At 39.1% G+C, this 19107-nt stretch overlaps 1 long non-coding RNA gene across 1 annotated transcript in view; it reads right to left on the reverse strand.

Annotated features, from left to right (window-relative positions):
• Positions 1 to 210: 210 nt before the first annotated feature.
• LOC116671340 (uncharacterized) overlaps positions 211 to 19107 on the reverse strand; it is a 21333-nt gene continuing 2436 nt past the window's right edge. The window contains exon 3 of the long non-coding RNA XR_004327242.1: positions 211 to 224. This is a non-coding gene — a long non-coding RNA (uncharacterized LOC116671340). The remainder of the gene's footprint in view (positions 225 to 19107) is intronic.

Below are 19107 nucleotides of genomic sequence, written 5' to 3' on the forward strand. Positions count from 1 at the left end.
ATGTGCAGGTTTGACCTAACATCACATCCGTGGTGGCAAACTGTTCCTCTAAACAAACTTGAAAAAGTTAATTACCAAGTAAGAAATTCCTCTTTCCTGTTAGGGTTCTGTACATGCATGTTTGTTTACGTTTGATCTCTCTCTTTCTAGCCGAACATCAAAGGAGTGTGTGACATCAAACAGCCAATCTATGATACCACTTGTCATTATCATCTGTCAATCACCTCCTGAAATAAAAACTTGCACATTGGCTCAGCATCAGACGTGAAAACTTTATCTCTGAATACATTATTCATGCATCTGTATTCCTTGGGTTATTTCAGAGAATACAATAAGAAATGCTAAAACAGTGACCTCCATTCCACAGCAGGGATTTCTCAACAGGCATCACTTTCACAGGTCTTAGTCGGTCGGTCTCCTAGACACACTAACCATAGAGCATGAGTGTTTGTCTCTCTGTATGAGCAGATAATGCCAACACACACACATATAATCCGTGTTTTACTCCACTGCTGCTCTTTATGAACAACAGAAATGAGGAGTGAGTCTAACAAAGTCCATTATTATTGCACGTTACATGATAATGAATCCTAATCCAAGATAGGCAGTTTAATAAAAGCAGTGGCTTGAGAGCACATGCTGGGATGGATACACACATACACACCCACAAACACATCTCGATATGGTAAAAGGGTAGCCTAAAGGGAAGCTGTAGACCTCTCACAAATGTCCATTTATAATTATCAAGCAAACAAATACTCTTCTTCAAAGCTGCTTCTTCATACCTTAAGTATTTGACAGATGCTTACTAAAAGGCTTCATACAATCTTCATCTTTTTTGTCAATGCTGCCTTTTATCCCCAACTTTCTCTCCAAACAATAAAGCTTTGGAAGCCAGATAAGGAGGATGTGACAAATGGCCTTCCAGGACACTTGGAAGAAAGAAAACAAAACCTCATTTTGTTCCGGGGTTACAAGATTATTTGTGCATTTGTTTGATATGATGAGATGAGAAGAGTATTTTTCTTCTTAATAAAGGTGTTCTTGCTTACGAGGGAGAATCCCATCCGAGTGCCAACCACAGACATATGCACTGCTGATCACAGATAGGTTCTCCTTAGATCAGGATCAAGACCCACACACGTAAGAAAGCTTTGTTATCAGTTGTATTTGTTGTTTGTCGGTTTGCAGAATATCGCAAAAACAACCTGGCGGGTTTCAGTAAAAAATTTGGAGAAAAACTGGGCCATGATTAGGTTTTGGTGCCGATAGCAACACCAGGTGCCAGATGAATAAAACAGCGTGTGTAGAAATGACTCATTTGATAAAGGAGAGGCTAAAATGATTAAAAGGTAGAAGAGCTGTAACGATTAGCCAGAAAATAAATTGATAACTACTTTGAGAGTTGATTGACCATAAAGAAAAACAACCAGTATTTTGTGGCTTCTCCAATGTGAGGACTTTCCTCTGCATTATATCAGTCCTGGATAGGACAGACATTATAAGACGTCACCCTTGGACTCTGGGTAACTGCCATTACCATATACTGTTTTTATAATTCATGACATTTTATAGACCAAATAATTAATTACTTAATCTAGAAAATAGATTCACTTATAAAGCAATAATTAGTAGTTGAATGCCTAAAAGTTTCTTCTCATAAAAGAATTTAAGTATGTTTTTAGTATGTTAGAGCCTTACCAGAAACCGACTGTAGACCAGCATCAACCCTTACTTTAGTAAATAGTGGTTTACTGTAATAACGGTTAAGTGACGGTCAAAGTCAGATGAATGCTTTGAGGATAACCTCAAGGGCAGTAATACTAGATTATATACCAAAAAAAGCTCAAATACACTTTCTTAGCAATGGTTTCTTTCCCAGAGAAACTTAAAATTAATGCACGGGTGTATATTCAGCATCCTGTCCAAGGACAGGTTGACAGGATTCCCGGCTGCTGATGTGCACATAGTCTGCCTCGGAGATTGAATCTGTAACCTTACAGTAATGGGATGGTCTCACTAACCACTAATCTGCTCTGCCACCTGAGAAGAAGACAGAGAAAGATGGATAGACAAAGAAAAGTGGGAGTGTGGATAGAAAGAAAGGAGGAGATGATTAGAAGGAATAGACAGATAGACGGGGGAAAAGATGATAATGAAGCAGGGGCAGAGACAGAGATGGTAAAGAGACAAAGTGTGAGTGATGTTGAAGATACACTAAATGAAAACCTAAGGGCGAGAGAAAGACAGGGAGTGATTGAGATGACACAGAGCGAGCTAAGAGAGGCAGACCCATATTAAGAAAAAGAGGAATGGATAGGAAAGCAAGTTGGATAATGATCAATGGGTATAAAAGGCAGGTCACATACACCACAAAGTCTCTGCAATCTGGTCCCCTCTGTATCTAAATCTATTCTAAATACTCATCAGCCATTGGCCAGGCAGAAGGAAGTGGTAAGAGCTAAACCCTGTAACCCTTCATTTCCTCAATGACAAATCTGGGTGTCTTTCGATTCTACTTCCTCTCTGTCTCACTTACCGCCAGCCCTGTCACATATTCTCATTAGTCACCGTGGCAGATGAGATGTGTGGGTGTGGGTGTGTGTTTTGGGTCGAGTCAGAGAAATAGAAACAGAGAGAGAGGCGCAGAAAGTGTGTGTGTGTGTGTGTGAGATGGAGAGAGGGATTATACGCGAGTAAAATAATGCATGAGTTTATGAATGTGTGTGTGGAGGGCATAATGTGGAGTTTATATCATAGTGATGCGTGTACTGTATGTGTATATCTGAGGCAGTGTCTGTCACTTTATGTATGTCTACACCGTCATGTGTTTATGTTTGGGTGTTTATTATATACAACCCCTTATGCTTTATTATCAGGTAAAAACAAGTCTACAGCCATGCTAGCAGCCCTGTGAGGCTGTACTGAGCTAAATGCTAACATGCCCACAAGTAACAATGTTACAGGCTGATGTTCAGTGTGTGTAACCACATTTACATTCTCGGTTTAGTGTTAGTATTTTTTGTCAGTTCCTCCTTTTCCCTGTAAATTCTTGTGACAAAGAAATAATCCTCCAATTTTTCTATTGAGATAATGGTACCATTTTTCACTTTTGCATATTTTAGTTGAAAACCATACAGCTAGGGTAGCAACACCCCTAGGGAAAAAACAGAGTGTTCTATGAAATTATGCATAGAAAAAAAAAAATCGCTCCATCACGCAAATTTGATCGTGGGAAGTAATACTCATGATCGTGATTAAAATCTGATTAATTGTGCAGCACTAGTAGTCGCGGTTGCCTTTTAAATGATCCTGCCGACATAATGCACCCCTGTTGGCTGCCGCTCACATTGCAATTTAACAAGTACAACTATTCAAAGGTCATTGGGCCTGTCCAGTTCCATGCTCCATACTGTTGAGTTGATGTATTTTATTGTCAAAACGTTCGCTTTCTTCTGAGTCAACTATTAAACGAACAGCTCCACCAAAAATGTCCCCGCGTTAGGTCCGTTCTAATTGGACGTTCAACTTGTCAGTTCTGTCAGCTCATCGCCCTGATATCAAACATCTGGATAGATATCATACATGTGGAAACATTAAAACTGTAGGTGACTCAGTGTAATATAATATGAATTGGAAATAATCTATAGATGTAGTCAGTTGGGTTTTGGTTTCCCTATGACGAATTTCTTGAAAAATTAATTTTGCAGACCTGTTGTAGATGATGTAGATGTTGTAGAGCCCCTACAGTTCCTCAAAAAATACAGTTTATTTAAATTTTGTTTGGTGTGCAAAGTGTCAGCTCTGTTTGGGGGAGGAGGGGGGGTGTCGTTGTTGCTATTCGGACAGACCTGCTCCCGCTGCTAAAGAAAATCCTAAAGGAAACACTGAGGTTCATGCAGACTTTCACTCTGATTAAAACAATTCTCAGGAGCATTGCAGCATTGACAGCTCACACAGTGATGAGACTGACTGCAAACATTATGGACTGTACATCTGTGCAGATTACTCTATGGTACTCCACATCGGAAATCCTGACTGTAATCAGCTGCCAATCCAGTTGGTCAAGAGACTTATCTACCTCCACAAAGCCACCATACTGTCCATCAGTAGAAGGGAATCTGGGAACACATTGGACTGTGCAGGCATTCAAGAGCCAGGCGAGAACATTTTCCCAGTGTTTTCACCGGGCAACCAACAAGCACTCCGCACAGTGAGCAGACAAATCACAGCAACAAAATATTCACTTTAAAAGGCAATCCATCCAATAGTTGTGAAGACACAGATGCTACAGGGGAAATCAGAGGATCACTAGGATGAATCCCCTGGGCACCATAAATGTATGTAGCAAATTTCCTGGAAAAAAAAAAAAAGATATTTCAGTTTGGACCCCAGTGGTGGACAGTAGACTATGAGAACATCACACTATTTCCACTCCATACATCATTTTAACATGCTTGTAAAAAGGAGGACAGTCTCCATATGATGGGTTTTGGGATAAAAAACTCAAACTTTGAGGTGGAGCCCAACCTAAAATGGTTTGAAAAGTTAAAGAGCCCCTTTGGACATATAATGACAAAGAACCATTTCTACTCTCTGACACACTCATGCAATTCCTCCTCCATTTCTGTGATAATGTGACAGCTGAGGTTGGCAATAAAGGGAAAAGCAGAGGGGGGATAACTTTGAGAGGACTGCAGAGAGACTGTACAGTACATGAGTATGTGTGAGGGATAAAGTGAATGAGTAGCTACTGTCTGTGTGCTGTAATTTTGTGTGTGATCATGAGATCACTGTTCTACTGTAAGAAAACCTCTAAACATAATTGTTGTGGTTCACTGCAGTGGTAAGGTCAGTCAACTAATTAGCTAACCAGGACGGCTCCCGTAGGTTAGGTTAGGATCCCAGATGTGCATTTTATGTGGAAACTAAATACTAGAATAAAGTTAATTTTCTAATATCAAATACAGTTGGTGGCAGTTTGTCTTAGTAATAGTAATAGTAACAGGAAATATGACCTGTTTTTAACATTCTTAGTTCTTAAACTTTTCTTTATTTTGCTTCCGGCGTAGCACAAAGCCTAAGGCAAGGGTCTTTGCTAGTTTAAGACCGACGCAATTGTCAATTACCCATTCCTCACCAACGTCGTTTACAAAGCAAATGCACCTGCGCCTATCTTTGCGCCCATGGGCGTGCTGGTCTTCCAAGGAGGTGTGTTCAGGTGAATTCTTGGCGTATTGCTATCTTGAGGCAGCAGGAAGTGATTGTTCCAGTGACCAACAAACACCTGGTCTAAAGTCAGTAGCGCGGCATTTCATCTAATTTTAACAGTGTATTAGTAAAATGCGTCTAGGCTCGTGCACAGTGTGCAAACACTACGCTTGTCACACACAAAGACACATGGAAAAGATTTACGGTGCAAATCTGCCATCCTAATAGCAATGTGCCAAGGTACAAACACGCCTGGCTTTTAAAGGGAATGGGAGATGACACTGAACTTTTGAACCAGGCGCCCGGCACATGGACCCTTTTTTTCGCGTTCAAACTGGCAAAAGTAAATTTGGACACGCCCTAAATTCACATGCGCTTAGATCGTTAAAATAGGTCTCTTAAAGTATGTGTTGTAAAAAACTAACAAAAAAAAAGCAAGTGCAGTGCTACATTTACATTTCAAGGTTTTCATTATTGTGAAGGCAGGAAATGAATAAGACCTTTAAGAAAGACTTTCAGGTAAAAAGGGCAGAGGTGGGAACTATTTCACACAAATATGGCAATGTGTTGATTATGTGAGCAGAAAGTAAAGTAATGTACAGCGTTTTTATTTCCTGTTTTCCAATGAGTCAGGAGTGGTGTTGAACATTTACCACCTCCACTTAACAATGCTGGGATGGAAACTGTGCATTAAATCCTGACTGATAAAGGTTTTCAGGAAATTTACTGAAAGTTAAAAACATATCTAAGCCCCCAACAATGTATTAACGTTTCACCCATTTAACTTTAAAGAGGCCTAGAAAAAGGATTCTTACTGACTTGCAAAGATTTCTAAGAACCTAAATTCCCTCTTCTGTCTTCCTCCAAAAGCTCCCCCTTCTCATCTTTCCTCCCTCTACCTGTCTCTTCACTTGTCAATCACCTTTTATCTCACTGACCCTCACTGTCACTCTGTTCTCACATCCTGGTCATTGTCTTCTTCTTTCTCACTCTCAGACATCCTGCACTTTAATCTCGTCCTGCACTCCCCACTACCTTTTATACGTATTCCACCCTCTTTGTGTCTTAGTTTGGGTGATGAGTTCAATAAATGAAAAGACATGGGGGGGAGGGAGGCTTTCCAGTTCAAAAACACTGATGCAGCATTTTAGCAAGTTGCATGGTGGGGTGTCAGCCCAACTACTGGCAATTCCCAATATATTTGCACAAATGTCTGTGCACAGTTCGCGCAGTTCTCTCTCTCTCTCTCTTTCTCTCTCTCTCTCTCTCTCACACTCACACACACACACACAATTCAGGACAAGCTCAATCATTAGACATGGAGAGGCTACACCCACAATTCCACTAACACCCATCTTTCACTGTTGTCTAAGTGTATGCATATCTACTGAGGACCTCTTTGTATAGGCATGTACATCCATACCTTGTGTATCTTGGTGTGTGTATGTGTGTGTGTGTCGAGAACAGTAGCGGTGAAATGCATCAGAGAACAGAAAGCGTTAGAAAAGAAAATAGCAAGAAAGGGGGAAGAGGGGAGTAGAGATTACACGACAGAGTCAGAGAGAGAAGGACAATGGGACGAGGGACATGAAGGAACCTGAAGGAAGGAGTGAAAGAGATTAGGCAACTACGACAAATCATTAAATTCATACCCTGGCCCTGAGGTAGATGGTAAATGGAGGTAGTGAAGGTGAACTTGTAACTGAGGGTGTTACAAAATTCAATTATCTACATTAGTTCAGTTCATTATCTTGGCTCACGTGATCCAACATTCACATTATGTTATCGTTGGAAAACAGTGCCACTCCGTTGGCTTATCAGGTATTAGGTATCAGGTATCTTTTGTGTCTTTTTCTGTCTGTGTGAGGTGTTTTCCCCTGACAGATTAATGGGCATAAAAAATCAGGTCAGTCAGTCATTAGCCAGGAGATGTGAGTTGGTCAATGTGCCAGCCATAATATTAACAAAGCTGAGGTTCAAAATTAATTAATGAAACTCGGCTGATAAGGAGCGTGCGATGATGAGTGTGAGTGTGTTGTTAATTGGTTTATTTGATAGGGACCATGTAAATATGCCAGAACTACTTTTCATCTGCAGTCCCTAGGTAGGTGACATAGGACCAACAGAGACATCCAGCATTCATACAGCACTCATTCACTATAAATTAAAAGGTACACATAATGGTGACATATACACTGACCAACAAAACAAAAATACGTGATGACAAAGACATTTTTCATCCATATTAAAACTGCATTCAATTTAACAATGAAAGTGCATGGATGATGAAATGTGTGACGGTTAAAAATGAAGAGATTTAAGTGAGTTATAAAGGTGTTGAATTATGTGATTATGTAACTCTTTATATGCTAATCAAGCTTAGATGAAATGTTTAAAATTTAAAAAGCTAAAAATGTATGCCTCTCTAAGATATTGCAATCGTGATGGGACAATGCCTTTTCATCTAAAATCTTTATGACTTTCTTAAATAGAGATTCAGTGATTTTAAGAGTAGTTATGCTACTTAATGACTAGTTTATAAAACAATACTCAATACGTGAAAGGATCATAGTATATAAAAACAACCTGGCAGCTTTGCTTTCAAGAAATGGCCCAACTTGTTTAAAATTAGCTATTAGCTCAAAGTATCACTGTACCTGAGTACAGCTAGGGCCGGGTTTACCCAACTGCATACTTTTTAAGCACCGACCGAATAGCCTCTAAAGTGTTGAGCATCAAAATATGCCTCGTCATTCAATACCCAATTTCAATACCTAAGGAGTAAATCTCATCAGCGTCAGCAAGCCAATAAACATGTAGCATGCTTCTACCAAGATCTAATAATGTCTGTGATTGGCTGTCTGAAGCTAAACATGGTTGAGGCAATCAGAAAAAACCTACGTTATGCACAAAGACAAGGCTAAGTTGTAGGAGCTGAAAAATAAAAAAACAAATGATTAGTTTAATGTTGTCATCCCCTTTTGTATAATAATAAAATTGGTGTTGAAAAAAGTAATGTTTAGGAACCTGTATCAAAGTCAAGAAATTGATATTGGTAAGGAAACATTTTAAGCGACACCCAGCCCTAAGTACAGCCTTACAGAAGTGTGGCTGTAGACTCTTATGAACCTTAGGTTGCCTAGCCAAAACCCAATGAGCACACAGGTTTCTCTCTCAGCTCTCTGCTTCTCATTTAATCTGGAAGCTGCCCAGTCTCCAGTCCTAACTGCTGGTCACTAAGCAGATCCACTTGGGCAGCTGGAGTGCCTTGCTCAAGCGGATCTCAATGGTACCTGTTGAAAAAAGTCCATGACCCCTCCCCCAGTTCAGAGATTTTAAATGGTGACTTTATGATGACCGAGACCCAAAAGGGAGCCACTATCTGAAGAAAAAACAGGGACATAATTAATTGAATTCAGTGCAGACTGAAAGATTAGAAAAACACCAGAACCCAGGATTGCTCGAGGACACTTCAGCATGGCAGAGAACTTCTATTAACTGAGCTTGAACCCCACCATCCAGTTAAAGATCAATCTCTTTTCCTTACTCTGCGAGGGCACTGCCACAACAAGGAAATCCACCCTGTTTTTATGAGTATAATTTCGTAAAATAACATCTCCATTAGTTTGGTTGTCTCCCTCTATAATTAAGTTATTGTTCTATGAGTGAGAGAGGCACTATGCTGCAAGGTCAGTGCCTATCGATTTACCATTCATCTGTTGTTGAGGTCATTACCGGCATGGTAGCTGCGATGATAATCTTGATTATGGATGGATAGTTCAAGTAGTGTTATGAGGGAAGGAAGGATAGGGGGATGGATGAAAGGAAAGTGTGAATGTGAGGAGCAGAAAAACAAAGAGAAGAGGCAATTTAAGAAATTCTCAAGCAATATTTTCCTTTTACATTCAGCAAAGCCATGGTAGAAATGAAAGAAGCCAAAGTACTGACAAAACAGATGCAAAGGCCGTAAAAAGGAAAGGCGGAAAATGAGTTGGGATTTTATAAGTTTTGGTTAAAGTAACACTTTTTTATGTATATACTGCACACATGATAATTAAGCTAAATCTGGTTGGTTTGAGACACAGAACAACAGCAGGAGAAACATTGTCTCAAATTCTCCCTGATGAAAAAATACCTGGTGATTTCCATTTCGGACCAAGTTTGTTCACAAACCACTATAATTGAAAACTAATTAACTCATATGAAAAAAAAATAATGAAATATTTTAGCTGTCTGAATTGTCTCTATCTAACGCTAAATTTCTCCAGGGTCGCCTCTCTCTATCAGCGCTGGATGCTTTTCAATTAGAAACTTCATTAAAATGTCTCAGAGCAATTAATGAGCTCGTAAGATTCAGTAATCATAATCAGTGCATGGTTAAGTCAGATCTCAGATATCGGATATCAGACTTTGAATTTCAACTAGAATACAGACAAACAAATCAACAGCCGAGGTCATTAGGAGACGTGTCGAAGTGGAAGACCGAACAGCTTGGGCAGCCTATGCAAGTACAATTACAATGAGTTGAAAACGTTATTTCATTCTAACATAAACCCGTTATGGCTGCTTAACATAGAGTACATACTTGGACTAGCAGGACGGAGGTTAGATTTATGCTTTAATAATTGTACCTTAAGGGAAATGGCTTTTGTTGTGTTTTGCAAATGTAGTGCTATCTCGGATATCATTTGGGGGGTGCTGGAGTGTAAATTGTGGATGATACATACTACTACACAGTGGATGTGTTATCGTGAACAGGGCTTTTTTAACGTAATCTCTGACCCGCAAAACAATGTATAGGTAATGAAATGCTACTCTGCGTTAGATGTAACAATGACTATGTTTACATGCATGTAATATCATGTTTTTTTCCCTTATTCCGAAAAAGACAATATTCGGACTAAGCTCTTTATATGGCTAATGGAAGTAAATATTCCACTTATATTCCCGTTTACATGCAGCTGTGTAAAATGGGATTTTTTAAAACGTTTGCCACCGGTGAACATGTGAATGTGCAGTTACTACAGCCCAACACACACCGCTTCAGCATGTTGAGAGAACCAATGTTCAAAAGGCCTCCCATACCTCGTTAGAAAGTTATGACTGGACTATTGCTGTTTGCGGGGCGGTCAAACAGTCAATTAGGTTTATGAACCATTTTAGCAGAATGATAACACATCGTCACTGCATTCCTTGCTGATGTTTGATGGACAAAAACAAATGTTTTTGAATGGGGTCAGACAGATTTGGGTGGGCTGCCTAAATAATAATCAATTATATCTATGTAATTACATAAATAGAGCTGGATCCATATGTTTCACATTGTTTATTAAAAAAGTGCTGACTGCCAATATCATTGGGCTCTACTGAGTGTATAACAAAGAGGACACAAAGCGAGACAGTTTTGAAGAACGCAAAAAGTCAGACAGAGAGAAAGGAAACCAGAGATGTGTCCTTGCTAGATAAAAAAAAAAAAAAATCTAAATTCTTTGAAGCCATCTCTGCCCTGCTATGAAGACACATCCACAACAACAAAATCAATGATAGAATTATGAAATATTTACACATTGAATGTCTAAGTTTTCTCCATTACTAATTACCCCGGAAAAGCTGGTACATAAATAAGCTCAAACTGAATGCATGCTGTGTTGTAACCAACACATTTATCAAGCATCAATGTGGAGCAGGAGGCAAAAACAGTTCTCCCCAGGGCAAGATGGACATGAATGATGTTTGACAAATCAGAAATTATGCCATTCCTCTTGGTTTAAATTGGAAAAGTTGGTGTGAGTGTGTTTGTGTACACGAGTGAAGGAGACACAGTTAGAAAGAGTAAGTGTGTTTGTGAGAGGGAGGAAGACGGCCACAGTGAAAATGTGTATGTGACACATCTTTCACACATTACTTTGTAATAAGAAATACTTGATACTGTACTTTAAAAACTTGAATTTTACCAATAGAAGATGAAAAGAAACGGTAGGAGGCGAGTTATAAAAATATCTAACGAGTCCAGGCAGCACATTTTGGCTTGATCAGGGCCTGCAGAGAAGAGAGTCTACACTAACACACACACACACACACACACACACACACACACACACACACACACACACACACACACACACACACACACACACACACACACACACACACACACACACACACACACACTCTTAAATCATAGGCTTACATTCATAAGCAGGGTATTTCCTACAATTTTGTTGTCTACTGTATGTGGATCCAGGTGAAGAAAGTACCTAATTCTGCATTTTTTTTCTGTAATAAAAAAAACACCAGACATGTTGTGAGCTTTTTCACAGTTGCAGAAAGTAATTTCTGTCAGAGATACACAGATCATGTTGAATAAGAGTTCCACTCTAAGATGAGAGCAGATTATGAGTGATAATCAGCCTCAATTCAATCTGGTATAAAAATTGTATTACGCTATCTTGGTATTTACTGCACAAACCAATGTTATTCATCAGAGAAGTCTCCCATCCTGTTTTAAAGTCTTAATCGCAAGACGTTTGTTCATGTGAGATTTATGATACAATTCAACGCTATTAACCGCTGAAGCGTTGAACATCTAGAGACGTAAAGAAGTGTTCAGCATTACGTCACATTGTATTTTTTAATTATACAATTTTAATAGTTTTTCTAAAATGACAAAACAATAATACACAATGTTCTTTAAATTCTCACAATTAAAGTGGCTGTTGGCCAACATAAACTGTTCATTGTACTTTACAGTGGTAAAGAGAAGTCTCTTTAAAATATATGCTTAAATTGTTTTCATTGCACTTTTAATGCAAGAGTGTCCTATACTTAGAGGGAAAAATGAGAGACAGGAACAAAAAGAGAATTTTAGCTCAACCTTTTATTTTTATAACGTTAAACCACTACTAGGGGTGCAACGGTACACAGAAGTCACAGTTCGGTTCATACCTCGGTTCAGACATCACGGTTCAGTAGGAGTTTTGTACAATGTAGGGAAAAGTAAAACAAATATGCAGAGGGCAATTTTTTTTTATTGTTTATGTCTCAGGCTGTACCACCTAGTGTCATATAGTCTCTCCCCTGAGTGTAAAGTGTAAAGTAAACAATAAGTACCCCACATCATCTCCAGACTCCATCTGTAACTTGTTAACAACATAAGACAATAAGCTATAAAACCTGAAAATACAGCATCTATGTTCTCTGCAAAGACAAACTAATTTATCGGATTAACGCAACGTTATCACAGCGTCTCCCGTCCATTTTCTCCACAGAAAGTTGATACCAGCCAGGCTAAAACTAATATAGTTAGCCTGAAGAAACAAGGCGTCTGTCCCAACTAACGTTACGGTTCAGAGCCGTGATGCTGGAAACGTAACACTAATCTACAACAGTAGTCTGTGTCTAATATAACTTAACTTGCACATATTTCTTCTTCTTTCTTGTTCTTGGATACACAGTTTGTTGCTTGTTCTCTGGTGGCGGTGTTGGATATGCGTTAGCACGTTACACGTATTTCCACTCCCGTCGTCTTTGCCACCACTCTCTCACCATACATAGGCAGAGCTCGGCTACGAGGCGGTGCTGCGGTTCAGAGCTTTAGGATTTATTTTATTTTAAACAGGGACAATGCAACAACAAGGAGAGATGCATTGTACAAGGTTTTAGCACGAGTGCTATTTTCCACCCGTGGTCCCTTACAGTGGGGCAACAAATTAGTTGTCCCTAAAGTGTAACAGTAGTTCTGCATTACATTTGTTACGCGTTGCATCAATTTAATTAATTTGCACGCAGGTTTTATTTGTTTGTTAGTGTGTATCGTCCATGTAAATTCATGCTCCGAACAGTGACGCCCATACCATTTCAATACGAATACATGTACTGTTCCACCCCTAACCACTACACAATCCAACTTTTTGAAATGTGCCGTTGTAAGGCTGTACTTAGACAGAGAAGTGGTTTCAGCTAAATGCTAAGGTCAGCATGCTAATGTGCTTGCAAGGACAGTGCCTTTGTCATCCCTTGAGCCATGCTACTAGTATGACTAAAAATAACACTGAATGAGATTACTTAACATAAGTTGTGGCCCTCTTACTAAGCCATACTGTAGTTTGTATATAGGCCATATTTTGTACATCATTATGCTCACAATGTTCGCTGAACAGTAGCCACAGTAATTACGCTAGAGGCTCGGCCCTTCTTTGAACAATAATGCAGTTACCACTCTTCAGTGACAATACATCAAAACATACATAGTTATCCTTTTAGCTTTAGTCAACACAGTTGTAGTGATTCAAGCTGAACTCAAGACTCTGTAGATCTACCATCTGTCCAGACCCTTTGCATTTCATTGATTTCTCAGTATAACTTCACTCTCACTGATTCTGAACTAACACTTGCACATTAGAGAGCCACATATGGAAAATGTTTGAATGTACAAGTTTCATGCAGAGTTTGTTGTGGTTGTCAATGACAAACGTCTGCTTGCATGACTTGAGCCGTCAGTCGGGGTGCGCAAGGTAAGCCTTTCCCATCTGTTGCCAGACTAGCAGGTGGCCTCGATAATGATGTGCTGTAGCAAGGCTCAGACAGGTCAGCAGTCAACAGAGACAGGCTGTGGGATTATTGTATGTCAGTTAATCCTTTACGGACTATGGAAATGAAAGTGAGAGGACAGTATAAGCTTCTCAATGAATGGTTTTACTTTGGTCAATGCACCCAGATTGTGTTGAACCACAGCAAATCCCTCATATGCAGGAATCCTAGCTTGCATTTGTCTCTTTTCCTGCTTGAGGTGAACAGATACTTTCTTTTAACACATTGGTCCTATGTTTGAGCTATTTGACTTCAAGCAAGAAACTCATTCTACAAGGTCCAGTGGTGCTGCTCTGTAACTGACAATGAGCTCTCAAGTCTCTGTGTAGGAGGATGGGAAAACTTGATTCATTCTGCCTTGTGCTGTGTGTCACGAGCTGGCTCTCGGACCGTGACAAATATGGAGACGCACCACATGTCACGGTATAACAAAAGTAATTTATTAACATAAACTAGAAATAAAACACAAAACTCAAAAGCGACGGCAGTCACATCCTGGATGGGGGACGCCTCCGCTGACGGGGATGTGGAAGAAGGGACTCGGCCCCATACTGCACTAGTACCAGGTTTAAATAATCAGCACACACTGGGGCCCTCAGGTGTCCACGATTAACCCAATTAGGAAAGCACAGAAGAGTTACCAGCTCACTGTGCATTATTACAATTAGACTACATGACTGCATCTAACACAAAATATATTCCATAAGCAAAAGCAATTAGCATTTAAGCAGGCCAATCACCATCTAAACACTAATGTCCAGGAGTAACGGACTGTAGCACAACTCTAATTTGTGTGTACATGGGCATGGCCGTACAATCTTTCTTAACCATTGTGTTGTCTTCTAGTCAAAACTTTTGTTGATGCTTTTTAACAATGTTTTTAACTTTTTCTTACGTTTTTCTCCATTTTTTTCAATGTTTGTCACTTTTTTTGACGTTTTCAACACTACATGACACTAACTTATTCATTTTAGTGTACAGTTATTTGGGGAATTTATGGTCAATAAACCTCATTAATAGGAGATTATACCTAATATTTAAGTTAGAAAAGCAGAAATGAGGAATTATTTAGACTAAAATTAAAGGAGAGTGTGTTGATGGATAGCCACAGACTGGAATATGTCAACTTTAACTCAATACTATTTTAAAACCACTTCAATCTTTTTTTTAAATGCTATAAAATTGAGTAAGACACCCCAACATTATTGAAAGTAGAGATTTGTACTTGCCAAAGAGCGCTGTGTGGAATCAGTCATGTTATTTTGGGTAATTAAAAAGAACATTGATATAGGATGACAATGTGACCCAAGGACAAGGAGGGATAATGACTTCCAACTTTGCAGAACATAAACATGCCTTTGGCAACATCTGAGGTGATTGCTATATTATTAATGTAAAGAAAAAAGAAGTAGCAACAGCGACAACAAGCTCTATTAGTTACTTTTAAAAGCCGTTTGTTTAGTGTCTGCTGCTAACCTTCCTTCACACCCTGATATAAAGCCCCCACCATGCATGCTCTTAATGGAGCCTTGTTAATGCATGATGTGAACATAAATGTCTCGTCAAAAGCAAGCAGATCAGTGCTTTAAGACTTTAAGTTTGGTAACTGCCAGCAATCAAAGGTTGCACTTTAATCTGCACCGCTAATCAAAGCGTGTCCGTTAAAAGTTGACTATTAGAGATTTTTATTGAGCATGAAACAAAGAATTGTATTATGAATAACTATAATCACCACAATAATGATGATTACAGCATAAAAATGGCAATCAGAACCACTATTTCCTCAAATATCCCCAGGCAGATAGATTCATCACCTTGGACAGCGACGTCGGTGTTGAACACAGACCTTCAGCACAGACAAACTCTAATCATAGTTAAAGAAAATGAAGGCATCTCAAACAAGACAAAAACAAGACACACCACATTTGTATGCCAGCTTAAAGGTGACATGTTGTGCTTTTCTGTATTTTCTGTCATATCTACGATATTATAATGTGGAAATGTTCATGTTCAAATAAGGAGGTAAAAGTATTTCTAAGCTACTGTGTTGTTTATATTGTTGCATGTAGCTGCATGCTAACTAGAGTTGGGAACAGACAACCCGTTGCTAATATGACAGCGGTGCCCAAACGACCGGTATCTACAGGACCAAATAACAACGCGGATTGCGGTGCTTCATTTCCTCATTTAAAAAAAAAAAAACACTAACTCAAGCAAAAAAAATGGTCACCTCAAAAGGTAAAGCTTAAAACTTGCAAACAAAACATTTGTGTAGTCTTAATCTATTTGTCTTTTATTTGTTTGATATTATGTCCTTTTGTTTACAGTTCCCTCTGCTTCTTTCTCAATGATCAGTTTCTGATCAATGATCAGTTTCTGATCACTGAGATGATCAGACAAAGTGGCACCTGTATGTTACTACACACTACACTTGGCTGGGTAACACATACAGACGTACTGACTAAAATACCGCTAGGAAAATAAAACTTCAAATGAGTACCAAAACCCAGAAAAAAAGCATGAATATATTGTTCAATCTGTTAAATGAAATTGGTAGAAATGTACATTACAGTAAACTTGAATGCATATTATATGAAATACAGTCTTATTTGAGGATTTACGGTAAGTGAAGATATGTATACTTCCACCGAGGGAGACACACAAGCACCACGTCTGGTCTTTGCTACTTGATGCTCTTATAGGATAAGGTCTGTGGATTGCTTTTGAGACGTCTCTAACCCTCTGTTCCCCTCTTACACACAACACACACAACACACACACACACACACACACACACCACACACAACAACAACACACACACACACACACACACACACACACACACACACACACACACACACACACACACAGTACAGGGATTAGGATATTGATGACCTTAGAGTTGACATCATATGTGACTCTGTTACTGGGGAGTTACCCAACACCACTGACTCTATGATCGGCATTACACACACATGCACACAAACATACAGACAGACGCTCACACACACACACACACACACAAAGTGAATCTGGCCCCTCTCTGTCAAATCCTATTAAAGAAGAAGAAATGGTTGATGGTCCTAATCCCCCTGCTCAAACCTGAGCTGAACTGTATGACAGACACACAGAAAAGACTGACAGGCGGAGAGAGACAGGCAGATACAGATAGATTAAATGTGGAGTGCACACTCTGTGGTATTGCTTTTGAACAAAATATTAAGTAAAAACTTAAACCAAAAGGAAACCATATGGTTCCTGCTGACAGCATCAATTTGAACACTACTTACTCTGGAAACGTGCTCATAGTTTTTAAAACTTTCTCTTTCAAAAGGAAAAAGGAAGCATTTTCTAGTAACAAAAGCAATGCTGCCTTGTTGCCAGTGATGGATGATGGTTACATATTGACAAAGAGTGTCTGTTACTGGAGAAGAACAGGTTGTATGTTTACAGAGTAACTGTTTTTGGCTGATATCTGGTAGTTATTTCTCAAGGTACAAAATTGCACAGACTATGCCTTTACAATCTATAAAACAATGATTTACTTTATAACCCCAATTCTGTGCTTTCTGTCTGTGCTTTCGTTTTGCCCATTTTTTGGGTGTTGAACTGCTCAGAAGTCATTTCTCTATTGTTGTTCTGAAGTTGATGAGAAAAGGACACATTTTGCCTAAGTGTACACTCATTTTGTTTACAATTGAGTATAAAAGCAGATTGTGCCACATAAGCTGGGGTGGCAGTAGCTCAGTCCGTAGGGAGTTGGGTTGGGAACCTGGTTCAAGTCCCCGTTTGGACCAAAAAGTAGGGAGTGTGGATTGGTGGCTGGAGAGATGCCACTTCACCTCCTGGGGACTGCCAGGTGCTGTTGAGCAAGGCACCGTACCCCCCCAACCGCTCAGGGCGCTGGTTCGGCTGGCAGCCCACTCACTCTGACATCTCTCCATTAGTGCATGTATAGGTCCTGAGCATGTGTGTGTGTGTGTAGTTCAGGACTGTGTGTGACTACTAACAAGTGTGGACACAGAGTGTAAATTGTAATTTCCCCATTGGGGATTAATAAACAAATAAAAAAATAAAAAATAAAAAAAGCTTTCAAAATAAAACTAGATTTCCTTTCTTCTAAAATTGAGTTGAATGGTTTAATTGAGGATAATTCTTTTTTTTTTTAACAAATTAAAACCCAATTAGCAGACTTAAACAGATTTGGAAGATAAGGAAGATAAGATAATCTTACATCAGCTCTTTTCCCTGAATTTTTGCAATAAAGCAAAAGCCTGCTCAGTGATAAATGTGCTGTGTGCTTTTCCCCCATAGCTGTTATACAAGTGATTAAGGTAGTTTGGTGTAATAATGAAAGTACTTGTGGTTATTTTTTAATATGCAGATTGTTAAGTAACAGAGATTCTAAAATGTACTCTTGGGAAAGTTATATGTACATTTCGTAACATTCTAGTTTATGTTACACTTTACAGTACAGGTTATACATATCCAATACTGAGAATATTATTACCTAACTACATCACATAAGAGTGTCATAGACCCAGTAGTCTGGAAGTTTGGAACATCCCTTTTGTGCGGGACGGTCATGGATGATATTATTTACCTGTAAAAGAGAACCTTTTTTGCTTTGCTATGTTTTTCTATTGGAAACATCCAAACATGGTTCTGCCAAAGGGAATGTAATTGTTTTTTAATTTATGATGAAGTACCTCTACCCGGCAATCCAAGGGGAAAACGCTGCACCTTTATTTCCATTTCTTCTAAATGGATCAACAGGTGACTTTTTATCAGGGACATGAAGCTTTAGCGTCAGTCTTTTAGCATTTAAGTATGTATGTATTCTTCAAGGGCTTATTTGCATCATTTGCAAGTGTCTAACCTTGAAACATTAAACCAACCAACTCATGAAGTTCCCTTGATAAGCTCAATAGCTGCAGTTGGAGTCATCATTTCAGACAACAAAATGATATTTACTAAGACCAGTTGTATTGGTGGTAAATCTGCCGCCATTATCATTGTACAGTTAACTGCATACATTATGTCCTGTGCTATGCATACAGTTGAAATAAACCACTTAAATTCCATTACTTCTACTTGCCTCCATCCTAAAGCAGTGGATCACTTTTTATCTGATTGATGGAAACAGACATGATGCTTGATTGATGGCTGGAGTGAAGGAGTGGCCATATACAAAATATCAATCATTGGTGTGGGGGCTGGTTTGTTTCACGAAGGGACAGTGAGTGATGATTCAACCCCTGAACCTCTTAAAATCATCCATCGGAAAGATGGGAGAAGGGAGAGGCA

This window comes from Etheostoma spectabile, chromosome 21 (assembly GCF_008692095.1).
Source record: "Etheostoma spectabile isolate EspeVRDwgs_2016 chromosome 21, UIUC_Espe_1.0, whole genome shotgun sequence".
NCBI classification, from domain to species: Eukaryota; Metazoa; Chordata; class Actinopteri; order Perciformes; family Percidae; genus Etheostoma; species Etheostoma spectabile.